A 17,649-nucleotide genomic window follows, 5' to 3' on the forward strand; every position below is an offset into this window, starting at 1 on the left:
CCCGGGGGCAATCTCCACACAGCCAGCACACATATGCGACGCGCCCCGTGGGAATCTCAGATATAATAGTCATTCCAAGCAAGACAAGCAACTCTGGCTATATTCTGAGGTGCTACTCTCCTATCCCTCTGTTCCCTCCCCCATCCTCCCCAGGCGGCTTCATTAACATCCAAATAGCCTGAGCCAGAGGGAGAACTCTGATAGGGATCTGACTGCATTTTTTTTTTTTAGCGGATTTTCTGGAAAAACTAGTTTCCCAGTGATGGCTCGGACACAACAATCCATATCAAACCACTTAAAGAAGCAGACCATGACAGCTTCTCCAACCCCCCAAACAAAAGAATCAAAATCTTTCCCAAATGAAGATAGAATCCTGGAATTATCAGATACAGAATATAAAAAACTAATTTACAGAATGCTTAAAGATATCACAAATGAAATTAGGATAACTGCAGAAAAAGTCAAGGAACACACTGATAAAACTGTTGAAGAACTCAAAAAGATTATTCAAGAACATAGTGGAAAAATTAATAAGTTGCAAGAATCCATAGAGAGACAGCATGTAGAAATCCAAAAGATTAACAATAAAATTATAGAATTAGACAACGCAATAGGAAGTCAGAGGAGCAGACTCGAGCAATTAGAATGCAGACTGGGACATCTGGAGGACCAGGGAATCAACACCAACATAGCTGAAAAAAATCAGATAAAAGAGTTAAAAAAAATGAAGAAACCCTAAGAATCATGTGGGACTCTATCAAGAAGGATAACCTGCGGGTGATTGGAGTCCCAGAACAGGGAGGGGGGACAGAAAACACAGAGAAAATAGTTGAAGAACTCCTGACAGAAAACTTCCCTGACATCATGAAAGACGAAAGGATATCTATCCAAGATGCTCATCGAACCCCATTTAAGATTGATCCAAAAAGAAAAACAGCAAGACATATTATCATCAAACTCACCAAAACCAAAGATAAACAGAAAATTTTAAAAGTAGCCAGGGAGAAAAGAAAGGTTTCCTTCAAGGGAGAATCAATAAGAATAAGTTCAGACTACTCAGCAGAAACCACGCAGGCAAGAAGGGAATGGGATGACATATACAGAACACTGAAGGAGAAAAACTGCCAGCCAAGGATCATATATCCAGCAAAACTCTCTCTGAAATACGAAGGTGAAATTAAGATATTTACAGATAAACACAAGTTTAGAGAATTTGCAAAAACCAAACCAAAGCTACAAGAAATACTAAAGGATATTGTTTGGTCAGAGAACCAATAATATCAGATATCAGCACAACACAAGGTCACAAAACAGAACGTCCTGATATCAACTCAAATAGGGAAATCACAAAAACAAACAAATTAAGATTAATTAAAAAAAAATACACATAACGGAATCATGGAAGTCAATAGGTAAAAGATCACATAATCAAAAAGAGGGACTAAATACAAGAGGCATTGAACTGCCATATGGAGAGTGATACAAGGCTATATAGAACAATACAAGTTAGGTTTTTACTTAGAAAAATAGGGGTAAATAATAAGGTAACCACAAAAAGGTATAACAACTCTATAACTCAAGATAAAAGCCAAGAAAAACGTAACGACTCAACTAACATAAAGTCAAACACTATGAAAATGAGGATCTCACAATTTACTAAGAAAAACGTCTCAGCACAAAAAAGTATGCGGAAAAATGAAATTGTCAAGAACACACATAAAAAGGCATCAAAATGACAGCACTAAAAACTTATTTATCTATAATTACGCTGAATGTAAATGGACTAAATGCACCAATAAAGAGACAGAGAGTCTCAGACTGGATAAAGAAACACGATCCGTCTATATGCTGCCTACGAGAGACACACCTTAGACTTAGAGACACAAACAAACTAAAACTCAAAGGATGGAAAAAAATATATCAAGCAAACAATAAGCAAAAAAGAAGAGGAGTAGCAATGTTAATTTCTGATAAAATAGACTTTAAACTAAAAAAAAAAAAAAATCCACCACAAAGGATAAAGAAGGACACTACATAATGATAAAAGGGACAATTGACCAGGAAGATATAACCATATTAAATATCTATGCACCCAATCACAGGGCTGCAAGATACATAAATCAAATTTTAACAAAACTGAAAAGTGAGATAGACACCTCCACAATTATAGTAGGCGACTTCAACACACCACTTTCGGAAAAGGACAGGACATCCAGTAAGAAGCTCAATAGAGACACGGAAGATCTAATTACAACAATCAACCAACTTGACCTCATTGACTTATACAGAACTCTCCACCCAACTGCTGCAAAATATACTTTTTTTTCTAGCACACATGGAACATTCTCTAGAATAGGCCACATATTAGGTCATAAAACAAACCTTTGCAGAGTCCAAAACATCGAAATATTACAAAGCATCTTCTCAGACCACAAGGCAATAAAACTAGAGATCAATAACAGAAAAACTAGGGAAAAGAAATCAAATACTTGGAAAATGAACAATACCCTCCTGAAAAAAGACTGGGTTATAGAAGACATCAAGGAGGGAATAAGGAAATTCATAGAAAGCAATGAGAATGAAAATACTTCCTATCAAAACCTCTGGGACACAGCAAAAGCAGTGCTCAGAGGCCAATTTATATCGATAAATGCACACATACAAAAAGAAGAAAGAGCCCAAATCAGAGAACTGTCCCTACAACTTGAACAAATAGAAACTGAGCAACGAAAGAATCCATCAGGCACCAGAAGAAAACAAATAATAAAAATTAGAGCTGAACTAAATGAATTAGAGAACAGAAAAACAATTGAAAGAATTAACAAAACCAAAAGCTGGTTCTTTGAAAAAATTAACAAAATTGATAAACCTTTGGCTAGACTGACTAAAGAAATACAGGAAAGGAAACAAATAACCCGAATATGAAACGAGAAGCACCACATCACAACAGAACCAAATGAAATTAAAAGAATCATTTCAGATTATTATGAAAAATTGTACTCTAACAAATTTGAAAACCTAGAAGAAATGGATGAATTCCTGGACAAACACTACCTACCTAAACTAACACATTCAGAAGTAGAACAACTAAATAGACCCATAACAAAAAAAGAGATTGAAACGGTAATCAAAAAACTCCCAACAAAAAAAAAGCCCTGGCCCGGACAGCTTCACTGCAGAGTTCTACCAAACTTTCAAAGAAGAGTTAACACCACTACTACTGAAGGTATTTCAAAGCATAGAAAATGACAGAATACTACCCAACTCATTCTATGAAGCCACCATCTCCCTGATACCAAAACCAGGTAAAGACATTACAAAAAAAGAAAATTATAGACCTATATCCCTCATGAACATAGATGCAAAAATCCTCAACAAAATTCTAGCCAATAGAATCCAACAACACATCAAAAAAATAACTCACCGTGATCAAGTGGGATTTATACCAGGTATGCAAGGCTGGTTTAATATCAGAAAAATCATTAATATAATCCATCACATAAATAAAACAAAAGACAAAAACCACATGATCTTATCAATTGATGCAGAAAAGGCATTTGACAAAGTCCAACACCCATTTATGATAAAACCTCTCACCAAAATAGGAATTGAAGGAAAATTCCTCAACATAATAAAGGGCATCTATGCAAAGCCAACAGCCAATATCACTCTAAATGGAGAGAACCTGAAAGCATTTCCCTTGAGAACGGGAACCAGACAAGGATGCCCTTTATCACCGCTCTTATTCAACATCGTGCTGGAAGTCCTAGCCAGGGCAATTAGGCTAGACAAAGAAATAAAAGGTATCTGGATTGGCAAGGAAGAAGTAAAGTTATCACTATTTGCAGATGACATGATTATATACACAGAAAACCGTAAGGAATCCTCCAGAAAACTACTGAAACTAATAGAAGAGTTTGGCAGAGTCTCAGGTTATAAAATAAACATACAAAAATCACTTGGATTCCTCTACATCAACAAAAAGAACACCGAAGAGGAAATAACCAAATCAATACCATTCACAGTAGCCCCCAAGAAGATAAGATACTTAGGAATAAATCTTACCAAGGATGTAAAAGACCTATACAAAGAAAACTACAAAGCTCTACTACAAGAAATTCAAAAGGACATACTTAAGTGGAAAAACATACCTTGCTCAGGGATAGGAAGACTTAACATAGTAAAAATGTCTATTCTACCAAAAGCCATCTATACATTTAACGCACTTCCGATCCAAATTCCAATGTCATATTTTAAGGGGATAGAGAAACAAATCACCAATTTCATATGGAAGGGAAAGAACCCCTGGATAAGCAAAGCATTACTGAAAAAGAAGAAGAAAGTGGGAGGCCTCATTCTACCTGATTTCAGAACCTATTATACAGCCACAGTAGTCAAAACAGCCTGGTACTGGTACAACAACAGGCACATAGACCAATGGAACAGAATTGAGAACCCAGACATAGATCCATCCACGTATGAGCAGCTGATATTTGACAAAGGACCACTCTCAACTAATTGGGGAAAAGACAGCCTTTTTAACAAATGGTGCTGGCATACCTGGATATCCATTTGCAAAAAAATGAAACAGGACCCATTACTTACACCATGCACAAAAACTAACTCCAAGTGGATCAAAGACCTAAACATAAAGACTAAAATGATAAAGATCATGGAAGAAAAAATTGGGACAACCCTAGGAGCCCTAATACAAGGCATAAACAGAATACAAAACATTACCAAAAATGATGAAGAGAAACCCGATAACTGGGAGCTCCTAAAAATCAAACACCTATGCTCATCTAAAGACTTCACCAAAAGAGTAAAAAGACCACCTACAGACTGGGAAAGAATTTTCAGCTATGACATCTCTGACCAGCGCCTGATCTCTAAAATCTACATGATTCTGTCAAAACTCAACCACAAAAAGACAAACAACCCAATCAAAAAGTGGGCAAAGGATATGAACATACATTTCACTAAAGAAGATATTCAGGCAGCCAACAGATACATGAGAAAATGCTCTCGATCATTAGCCATTAGAGAAATGCAAATTAAAACTACGATGAGATTCCATCTCACACCAGCAAGGCTGGCATTAATCCAAAAAACACAAAATAATAAACATTGGAGAGGCTGCGGAGAGATTGGAACTCTTATACACTGCTGGTGGGAATGTAAAATGGTACAACCACTTTGGAAATCTATTTGGCGTTATCTTAAACAGTTAGAAATAGAACTACCATACAACCCAGAAATCCCACTCCTCGGAATATACCCTAGAGATACAAGAGCCTTCATACAAACAGATATATGCATACCCATGTTTATTGCAGTTCTGTTTACAATAGCAAAAAGCTGGAAGCAACCAAGGTGTCCATCAACGGATGAATGGGTAACTAAATTGTGGTATATTCACACAATGGAATACTATGCATCGATAAAGAACAGTGACGAATCTGTGAAACATTTCATAACATGGAGGAACCTGGAAGGCATTATGCTGAGCGAAATTAGTCAGAGGCAAAAGGACACATATTGTATAAGACCACTATTATAAGATCTTGAGAAATAGTATAAACTGAGAAGGACACATACTTTTGTGGTTACAAGGGGGGGGAGGGACGGAGAGTGGGAGAGGGTTTTTTATTGATTAATCAGTAGATAAGAACTGCTTTAGGTGAAGGGAAAGACAACACTCAATACATGGAAGGTCAGCTCAATTGGACTGGACCAAAAGCAAAGAAGTTTCCGGGATAAAATGAATGCTTCAAAGGTCAGCGGAGCAAGGGCGGGGGTCTGGGGAACATGGTTTGCGGGGACTTCTAAGTCAATTGGCAATACAATTCTATTATGAAATCATTCTGCATCCCACTTTGAAATGTGGCGTCTGGGGTCTTAAATGCTAACAAGCGGCCATCTAAGATGCATCAATTGGTCTCAACCCACCTGGAGCAAAGAAGAATGAAGAACACCAAGGCCACACGACAACTAAGAGCCCAAGAGACAGAAAGGGCCACATGAACCAGAGACCTACATCATCCTGAGACCAGAAGAACTAGTTGGTGCCCGGCCACAATCGATGACTGCCCTGACAGGGAGCACAGCAGAGGACCCCTGAGGGAGCAGGAGATCAGTGGGATACAGACCCCAAATTCTCATAAAAAGACCAAACTTAATGGTCTGACTGAGACTAGAGGAATCTCGGCGGCCATGGTCCCCAGACCTTCTGTTGGCACAGGACAGGAACCATCCCCGAAGACAACTCATCAGACATGAAAGGGACTGGTCAGCGGGTGGGAGAGAGATGCTGATGAAGAGTGAGCTAATTATATCAGGTGGACACTTGAGACTGTGTTGGCAACTCTTGTCTGGATGGGGGATGGGAGGATAGAGAGAGAGGGAAGCTGGCAAAATTGTCACGAAAGGAGAGACTGAAAGGGCTGACTCAAGAGGGGGAGAGCAAATCGGAGTAGGGAGTGAAATGTATGTAAACTTATATGTAACAGACTGATTGGATTTGTAAACGTTCACTTGAAGCTTAATAAAAGTTAATAAAAAAAAAAAAAAGAAAACCTGAAATTTCATTGAGTTGAAATCTGAATTGATGGATAAATCATCACATTGAACTGTTTACCAGTAAATGATGAGATTAAGTGTTCTTATCAAACAAAATAGGGCCTTAATTTATAAGTGATGTTTGATTATTCCATAATTATATTTATAAATGTATAAAATATATTATAGCTGTATTTTTAAATATACATATATAACATATATAAAGCTCAGTCGATTTGATGCTAATGAAAATCATATTCACTGCATTTAATTGTCTGCTGGATTCTTGTTTCTTGGATTTATGAGAAAAAAGAGAGAGAGCATGAGAGAGCACTAAAGAAGAGGTGGGAAAGAAGAAATGAAGAACGAGAGATAATGTAAACAGGGGGTCAGCAACCATTTACTTCTCCCGAAGATACGTTAAAGGAAAAATACAGATCAATTTCTGGTTTAGCCTTGGTTAGAAGGCAGACTTTCTCCAGCTTAGTTAAAAATCTGACATGCTTGTATTAAAAGACACCTTGTATTCATTTCTACTGTTTTCTATATTTCATCATGTTCTATTAAGCTATTATATATTTGGTGTCCTGGAGTACTTCATCATGAATAATTTGTATTTTGTGAGGGATTGGGTACATGGCTAGCTGAGCAGATACCATTAAGAAAAAGAACAACAAAGAGGAGGAGAGGGAAGAAGGAGAGTGAAGGGGGTAGGGAACGAGAAGGAAAAGAAGAAATAAGGAAGGAGGAAGACAGAGAGAGAGAGAAAAAAAAAAGGGAAGAAGAAGAGAGAGGAGCAATGATGGAGTAGGGGAGGAAGGGAGACAGAAAGAAATCAACAGAAACCCATCAGGAGGCAAAGTGTCAATGTTCCAGGGCTGTGAATTTGGGAAAGTTATTTCTGAAACAGAAGATTACCCAATGTGTTTATCAAAATACGGTTTTGTTTTGTTTTTTTAACCAAATCTTTTCTTCTCTTCCCTTTCTCTAAAAGTGAAGGGTTCCGCTGTATCAGTTCAAAACTGCTTCTGAGACACAGATTGGCAAAAATCAATACAATTCAGTCAATCATATTTCAAGTCACCAAGTAGCACGTGTTCTCTCTGTAATAAAGTAGGTTATCTTCTTCAGTTGAGATGAAGCTGAAGGCTTGGGAGGGGATAAAAAACACTAATGCACTGCAGCATTTAAACAAATCAATGTACCACTCTACCTTGAAAGCCACCAAACAAACTATTAATACCCAGCAGGCCCAGCACTTAAGGCAGCTCCAGGCAGCTACCAGGCCAGCCTTTTATTTTCATTCCCTGCTATCCTTGGAGCATCGTGAGCAACAGGGAAGCATTAAGGCAACAAGTGGGATGGAGTCACATCTGTCTAGGTAACTGTGAGAGCTTGTCTGTTCTGAACAGTAGAGAGCTGCTTAGGATGTCACTTCTGCTGCTGGCATTACCCTCGCCACGTTGACAGTAAACATCCTTGGCAAAGGGGTTGCTTCAGCTTTGTCTGTCTCCTTGGGAAAACTTTTATTTTTTCTCTAAAGAGAACTAGCAGACTCCAACTTTGCATTCCAAATTCAGCCCATGCTTTTCCAAGTCGTTTATTCTTCTGTCATGAAAAATGGGGTGCCTGCTAAAACAAACCTTGCAAGGCAGACCAAAAAGGGACAGACAAAAATAGCATCTTAATGCCTTCTTATACACATACGTGAACGTACTTAGAAAAAAAATTTTTTTTTTTTTGCTTCCCCAAAAGATAAATGTTTTGGGTAAATAATTGACCAAGGCCTCTATTTTCCTTTTTGCTTTCAAAGAGTTTTGTCGGGCTTGGTAAACTTTTCAGCAGCTGTCAGAGTAAATTTATTACCAGAGATGTCTACGTTCTTATGCAATCCAGAAAGAAAAGTCCAGGTGATGAGTTTTAGTGCAGCTTTTTGAAGACCAAATGTCTAGCATGATTAGGTTGCAAACATAGAGTTGGCAGTATGAAATCTCCAACTGCCATCTCTTATGTGGTCATGAATAAAAGTAGATTGTCCTAAATTGTACCACTTGCAACATCCCTTCAACCAATTAACCAAGAACTATAGTAGGAGATGAATTAGCTTGTCTGGAATTACAGACACACACTTTTGAAGATCAAACATGAGGTGAATTTATTTTAGAAAAAAGAAGACAACAGCTAGGCACCTGCCATAGTACCTGATTTAAAAACTGAATTAAAAAAGAGAGGCAGTTCCTAAAGTTCAATAGACAAAAAAAAAAAAGAAATGGATAAAACAGAGGAAAGAAAAAATGTTTATTATTTATGGTGAATATTAATATCTGCTTTGTTTGGAGTCTGAGGAGGTATCCCCCATTATTATTGAGATTGATGGCTTAGGGGTTTAGGGGATAATCAGAACATAGATGATGGATTGCACAGTGGATGAAGGGTTGTACAGTAAAATTTTTATGCCTCAAATAGCTTGAAACAAAACAATTTTATGCATCTAAAAATGAAAAATAACATGGGACACACACACACAGACACACGAAGTCATTTATAGACAATCATTGAGTGTCTTTGTGGAACTGCTATATAGCTACATCACAAGTAGATAAAATATCTATGAAAATATCCAGTATGAATGGGTTAAAAGTGATGCAAATTTATTGAATGCAAACATTGGCAGCAAAATCCACAGCGTACATGGAATCTCTCTGAACATTTGTTTAATTTGTTGTGCCATAGTTTTCTCATCTTTAAAAGAGAGATAACAATATCAACCAGAAAGAGTCACTGTAAGGCTTAACTGAGTTATTATAAGTAAATCATTAGAACAGTGGCAGGCACTTAGAAAACCAAAAAAAAAAAAAAAAGCCATTGCCATCGAGTTGATTCTGACTCACAGCGACCCTATAGTAAGATCTCAGTAAATGCTATGATCAAGGATTGGCATGCTGTTACAGGAGTAATTACTGAACTTGAAGGAGTTCCAATAAAATATGAGTTTTAAAGTATGATTCTTTTCCTGGACTTCAAATTTGAAAGATTGTGTAGCCCTGTCTATGACACTTCATAAGAGAAAAGCATGAGATTAGAGTCAATCACTTGGCCTATCAATCAGAGTCCAGAGAGGAAAACAGAAACGACATTAGGCACTTCAATAGATAATTTAATTAAAGGGATAATTTAATTACTTAAGCAATTGTTGGAGTACTAAAAAAGTAAAAAGGAAACACCATGATATCACGAACAGTAACTGCAGGAGGCAGTTACAGCCTCCTTGACCCCCTCTTCCACCTTGTCAGGGAAAACAACAGGAAGGGGCCAGGATTGTCAGAACTGAGATGCTTGGATAAGAATCCATGCAATATTTAGAAACAGAAGCAGGCTTATGGAATGAGGATTTGAGCCTCCGAGATGGGTCACTATCTAGCTGGCACTGGGACACCTTATAGGGCACAAGACTGATTCTAGGCATGCCAAAAAATAAACTGGAACCATTTGTTTTTGGTTAGGTGTTACCAAAGAGACGCTGGTAGAAACAGGAAGCAATCAGGCAGGAGAAAGCCCCTTCTTCCTCTTCCAGCCTTCCAGTCTTCCTCCGTTGACCTTCTATTGGCAGACGCTAACAGGAAGCAGCTGGCAAAGGAGAAATGAAGTCTCCCTTGATCCAACCCAGCATCCAATCACCAAGCAAAGTAGGGAAGGATCGATATGGAGCTGAGAGACACTTAGCTTCTAGATTTAACCTCAATACCCACATAACAGGTTCATCTCGGTAAGTCATAAACTCTGGTCTCAGTTTCTTCATCTGCTCTACGGGATTGGTAATATTTCATCTACTTCATTCCTATCAGCTTTGGGAGAATCAAAATGCATCTTCACACAGGTAAAGATTATGTTTTAAACAAGTAGTGTTTACCAAATGCAATTTTTTAGTTATGTTTAAGAAGTCCAAGATCATGAATAAAATGAATAAATGATTTTCTTCTATAAATGCCCAACCTTTGAGTTAGACTTGCACATCTACACACAATCTTCTTGGCTGGGACTGAGAATAGGAAAACCCAAATTAAAAGAGGGTATAGGGTTGTGGAAGCGGTATTATGGAAAAAGAATGGGAATGAGGGCTGGAAAGGGGAAGGGATATGAAGGACAAGAGGGGTGTTTGGAAAATGGAGGACTGATTTTGTCCCTGCCTCGGAGAAGTTATAGAAACTAAAAAAAAAAAGCTAAGACTGAGGCTGGTTTAGAACCTGGTAAAATGAAGGTTTTTGTGAAAGGTTTCTCCTATCAGGAAGAGAAAATATGCAGCTGAAGAAGTCACCACCTCGAAGGGAAACAATAGCCTTATAACTCTTCTCTTATATCCATCTTCCCCATGGTGGCCAGGTGATTTCCACATCGCCTTGACTATGTCACATTGTTACCTATATTGTCAACGAAACTTTGCATATATTAAACCCTCTATATCCTTTTTTCTATTTCTTTTTGGCTTCATTCCTATTACTGGCCATCTTGCATTTTAGGCTTTGTAATGCTCATGTGCTCCTACTTCCCCATGCATACCATATTGTTACTGGGATCAGGGAATTCCTTCTGCTTGGAATGCCACTTCTCCTCTTTTGGAGTTGGTTGTCTAACTTGTCTTCACATCGCAATCCTCTGTTTTTATTTTTCCTGGAAAAATTCTCTAAACTTACCCACTGAGCTAGGCATTCCTCCTCTACATTCTGGTGACATCATGTGCATATTTCAGTATTATTCTTTACAGCATGCCATTATAATTATTTATTTTTATTTTATGCCCTTTCCTCACTAGAAATAGACCATTAAGAGTAAGACTCATGTTTTGTTTACTTTTATATTTCCAGTCGAATAGCACAATGCCTGACACACAGTGAGTACTGATCAAATACTTGTTAAAAGAACAAACAGATGGCAACATTTTACTATTCTTAGTCAAGTTTCTGGAATGGTTAGACACCAGAAAATACTGAATACTGAACAAAACAAAACAAAAATTCTACATATCCCAAAAGAGGCCAAAAAAGAACAGAGAGGTAGAGCATAATGAGTCAGGAAGAACACTTCTGCCAGAAGTTTCTACTTTAGTGTCAGTAATCATTAAGGAAAGAAAGGTCTTGGGAGTTAACCCCTACATTTTTGCTCCATTTAGGCTGTTGATGTTAATGGTTTTCTTCTTAACTTCATTCTCTTTTTTCTTTCAGGACTACCTGAGCTACTACTACTCAAACAACCTTGAGCATCACCAGTTTGCTTTAGTTCACTTATTTAGAGTGTAAGAGATGACATGCTCTATAGAGCTGTACATCTTGGAGCAACAAATCCCCTAGCTGACCAGGGTAATTCCAACTGCTTTCCTAGGCGGCAGCTTCTCCCACAGCAAGCCAACAGAGAAGCAGATTACACTAGGCAGATTTTATCAATCTTTCCCATAGAAATTACTTTTTCTATTTATTTTATTTTGGTATACCAAAGAGAAACTCCTATACTAAAGGTGACCATGAGGAAGCATAAAATGTAGGAAGTCAATTTTGGTAAGCATTTAACAGGGCAGTTCTACTCTGTCCTGTAGGATCTCTGTGAGTTGAAATTGACTTGACAGGCAATGGATCTGGTTGGTTTTTGGTAACTGTGCTAGGCACTATAACTGATACATTTACATATGTTAAAAAATGTCATCTCTATTCTGGTTCATAGTGACCCTACAGGACAGAATAGAACTGCCCTATAGGGTTTCCAAGGCTGTAATCTTTATAGAAGTGAGTGCCACATCCATCTCCCATGGAGCAACTGGTGGGCTTGGACCTCTGACCTTTTGGTTAGCAGTTAAGCATTTAACCATTGCACCACAAGCCTCCTTTACGTGGTACTGCGTATAACCCTTGCAACAACTCCTTGATATAAATACTGTATCTCCTTTGTAAAATGAGGAATTGAGATTAATAAAATTGGAATACAAAGAAGTGAAAAGGAAACATCATGAGAACACAAATAGTAACTTCAGTAGACAGCTACAGCCTTTCCCACTTTTCACCTCCACCATGTGGAGTGAGGAGAACTATGAGAACCCTATCCTGAGATCTAATCTGTAAAGCAAATCCATCTCTCTCTGCTCACAGAGGAAAAAACAGCCATTGGTAGAAGAGGCAGGAGACTCTAACTTCTGGAGGAAAAATTAAACTGGTAAATTATTTTGGGAAATATGGCTGCTTTTAATTTTTGTTCTGGATAGCAAGAATAATCTCTTACTGGTTATATAAAAAATATATACCATTTTAGACTCAAATATTGAATTTGTGATTCAATTTTTTTGGCTCTGTAACTGATATACAACTTGATTTGGGCATACGTGTGTGCTTGGGAGGGAAGATCTTTGGTCACTTGAGCCATAACCTACTGGTCATATCATTGTGAGCAATCTACCAGACACAATCTTAAAATTGTAGCAAAGGAACCTACTTTGAGACGTATATCACACATACGTTTATTGGGAAGTTCTTTCATATGTTTATTGGGAAGCGCTTTGTGAAGTATGAATTTTGGAGCCAGTTAACCCTAAGGTTAATTCTCCCATCTCTATCACTTAATATTGCAAGATCTAGAGGAAGTTATCTCTAGACTTCAATTTCATTATCATTACCATATTACCATATAGTGGCTCATATTGTTTAACTTTAAATTGTGGATTTAACAATTATTAGAGATGTGACCTTGGGCAAGTCACTCTCGTGAAGACCTTCATCAGTAAAATCCCCCATGTGGTTGTTGTGAGAATTAGGTAAGGAAAATTGCATGAAGTACTTCAGAGAGTGGATGGCCATCCAAAGAATATGATGCCGGTACTGAATCTGCTGGGAAGTTTGCCTTTACTGCATTGAGCTTAGTGGCTCATAAACACTATTCTAGCTATTCACCTCACAAATCACCTGACTGTAAACTATTTCAGCATCATGTAAAAGGCAGGACTGGGAATGGAGTTTTGCAGTCCAAAGTTTAAAGATGCAGTGCTGTAGTTCTATGTCTAGTTTATGTGTGCTTTCAAAATGCCTTCAGGTAGGCCAATGTTTATTAGCTGATATAACAATAACAGGTTTAATTCACCAGAAAAAAAACCAATCCCAATTTCCTCCTTACAGTAGCCCTGAGTTGATCTATGGTCCTCTTTCTAATTTTATTCTTTATTCTGTTTTGTTATTATCATAGCACAGAAAAACATTTACAACTTTATTGAGGTATAATTCACTTAAAGCAAACCGTACATATTTAAAGTGTGCAACTTGATGAGTTTTGACAGATGTATGTCAGATGTGTATACTCATGAAGCCACCACTGCAATCAGGACGCCAAACATTTCTATCACCCACAAATATTTCCTTTTGCTCCTTTGCTATTCATTTTCACCCTACTCCCATCCCTAAGCAATAGCTAATCTTCTCCCTGTCACTATAAATTAGTTGTGCTTTCTAGAATTTTATATAAATAAAAATAAACAACATATACCCTTTCACGTCTGGCTTTCATTCTGCATAATGATTTTGATATTCATCCATGCTGTTACGCCTATCTGTAGTTAATTTGTTTTGATTGTTGAGTAGTATGACTATAGAAGCCCTGGTGGAGCAGTGGTTAAAGTGCTCAACTGCTTACTGAAAAGTCGTCAGTTTGGACCACCAGCTGCTCCATGGGAAAAAGATGTAGCAGTCCGCTTCCATAAAGATTTACAACCTTGGAAACCCTATGGGGCAATTCTACTATGTCCTATAAGGTCACTATGAGTCAGAATTGACTCAACAGCAGTGGGTTAGGTTTTTTGGTTTTAGTATGACTATCTTATTTTCTTGATCCACTTACCTGTCGATACACATTTGGGTTATTTGTACTTTTTGGGCTATTTCCAGTATTTATGCTATGGCATTTTTGTACAAGTCTTTGTTTGGACATACGTTTTCATTTCTCTTAGATCATATAGTAGGTGTATATTTAACTTTCTAAGAAATTGCCAAATGGCTTTCCAAAGTGGTTGTACCAATTTATATCCCTACCATCAGTGTATGAAGAGTTTTAGTTGTTTCACATCCTTGCCAACACTTGGTGTTTTCTTTCTTTATAATTTGGCCATTTAATGGCTGTGCAGTAGTATTTTATTGTAGTTTTAGTTTGCTTTTCCTTGATGGCTAATAATATTGAGCATCTTATATATACTGTGTAGCATGTATTATTTTCACAGCAATTGAGAAGAAGAGTGAAATTAAGTCCCACAAGGCTGTAAGAATGTATCAACCTCCTTGTGATGGTTCATGATTAACTTGTAACTCAGCATGAACAATAAAATTCTAATTTATCACATATTAAAATACTATTATTTGGATTTTGCTCAAATGAGAATCATTGTGATGCAAAGGGATAGTGTGTTCATAAGAAAAAATACATCAAATAGTGCTGAATTATGGCATATGAGAAATAACCTTTTAGTATGTTTTCAGACAGTTGAAAGCTGAAACCTGTATATTATTTAAGAAATTCATATAATAGCTCCCTTACCCTGCAATAATTTTTTCATCATCCACATGTATGTTACTACATTGCGGATTTGAGCCACCTGCCGCAAGCCAATAGTGAGACAGGAGGAGGTAAGCAGCAAGAGGGCTTTACTGAACACTGTGTTCAAGAGACAGAGGGGGCAAAGTTTCCCCGAGATTCTGTCTGCCCCAAGAGGGCTACAAAAGGCTTTTATAGGGAGAGGGTCAGGGTTTAGAAATTCCCAGGAACGTTGATTCTTCTTTGAGGGGGACGTAATGACGAAGTGACTTATTGTTGATGCCTTGCAGACCTCTTTACGTTATCCTGGTTTTGGTCACTGGATGGGTCCAGGTTTTGCTCAATTATCTTGGGTGGTGACGGTATCGCTCATTGTTTTTGTCACCTTGGAGAGAAGCATGGTTTAATCAACAATAAAAATCTTGATTACCTTGTTTTTTTACAGTGGAATTTGTTTTTTCTACAATGGAACAATCGTGAGACAGATTCCAGAGTAAATAATCAACATTTTTAAAGACTAAAGATTTTAATCACAGCTTATACAGTTAAACTAGAAAATATATTCTCTCTTATTTTAATACTAGAACACTACAGAAAATGTATTTTCTCTACTTCATGTATGTATTCTAATTCTACAAATCCTAAATTCAAAGCTTATATTCAAAAGGAAAGCAGAAAAGCATGTTTTAGTGTTTTTTAGATGGTAGACAATACAGATTTTCTATTAAGAGTTTTCCTGGGGGTTGTAAGAAGGGGGTTGGGAACAGAGATTTGGGAACTTGGAAAAATTTCAGGAGAGAAAAGCTTTGCTACTTAAGGTTGATTCTTGGACCAGCAGCATGGACATCATCTGGGAGCTATTAGAAGTAGAGAACCTCAGCACTCTTACATTACCCCAACCTACTGGATCGAAATTTTCAGTTTAATAAGATCCGTGCAGGGAGGATTCTTAGACACCTCACAGACTGAGAAGCACTTCAGTCAGAAGGTTAGAAAATGCTGTCTTTTATCCATAGCTTCCCAAGACTCAGTGGTTAGGAAAACACAAATAAACAATCAAGACCTCAGTCCTCCACCCTATGTTGCAGGCCATTTGTCATCTTTTCTATGGATTTGAGGAAGGCCAAACACAGAAGTTGCCGTGAACACTGCATTTTCAATTCCATTTCACCCTGGAGCAGCTGGCTTCCCACCCTCAGCCTAACTTTGAAATCCTGCATTTATACTTTGATGAATTAACTATGTCACTTACAGCTTTGCACCCAGGGCCCTCCCTAGATACTACTTCAAGTGCCCATTAATTTAATTTCGCTCTGGAATCTGAAGTTTTAACTTACACCCAATACAGCTATCCCAGGTCACCTTCCCTCCTTATCTCTACCCATTTGTGTGATGTAGCCTGCTGCTATTAAGATTTTATTAACTTCCCTTGTTTTGGTCTCTGGTCTCATTACCTCACAATCCTTTACATTAAACTGCTAAAGCAAGGACTTTATGTCTAGCTCATTCTGCATTGCATTGCATTGCCTCCCTATATATTGCTATTTGCTTACCGCCCTCAAGACTTCTCACCTCTGTTTTGTCCTCTCAGCAATTCTTACCACTTTGCAGCATGTTCTTTCTTCCAGGTCATTAACATATAAAGTGGAAAAAAAAAATGGCCTTAATATTGACCCTTGTGGTTCTCTATTTCCTGGTCTTCAAACTCCCAAATGGTTTCCACACCCAAATGCTCTTTTCATAACAAATAATCCAATTCTCCTTCCATTTAAGTATGGTAAAAGAGGGGGCTGAGCTCTGTTATTTTTAACTATAAAAACATGATTTAGCCAGTCTTTTTGAGTTTAATGAAGTGAGGCCCATAAAAGATTGTAGTCAGCCACTGTGCTCAGGGAGCAGAATGCCTTGCTGACTTAGAGCCCACACAGCTGGACAGAGGGCCATGGTAGGATAAACAGCCACAAATTGTCTTGGCTCCACTACTAGTTCATAGGAGGAAGAGAGCATTCTAAAATGAGTGGGATAAACCACTACTGAGGAGTCAGAAAGATACACCAGGTGTCCTTTGCCAAAAGATAATTTGCATGCTGTTCTTTCCAAGCCAACTCCAGTGTTCAAATTAGTTGATCACAAAGCTCCACCGGCTGCCTTTTGCCCTAGCGGAAACCCTGCTGGCATAGTGGTTAAGGGCTACGGCTGCTAACCAAAAGGTCGCCAGTTGGAATCCACCAGGCACTCCTTGGAAACCCTATGGGGCAGTTCTACTCTGCCTTTCAGGGTCACTATGAGTCAGAATCAGCTCAACGGCAATCAGTTAGTTAGTTAAACTCATAGCAAGTCGAGTGTGTACAAACAGACAGTGTCAGAGACAAATAACACACATGACTCTGAAGCAAGGGAAAGGATACGGAGTTGTCTTCTAAATGGAGAAGAAAAGATCTAGAGTTCAGGGGCTGTTCTGAGATCAGATATTGAAGCCAGAGGACTAGGTTTAAAATTTCATTTAAAAACCTCCTGACCATCACTTACTTTGCCAAG

This window comes from Loxodonta africana, chromosome 18 (genome assembly GCF_030014295.1).
Source record: "Loxodonta africana isolate mLoxAfr1 chromosome 18, mLoxAfr1.hap2, whole genome shotgun sequence".
Taxonomy (NCBI): domain Eukaryota; kingdom Metazoa; phylum Chordata; class Mammalia; order Proboscidea; family Elephantidae; genus Loxodonta; species Loxodonta africana.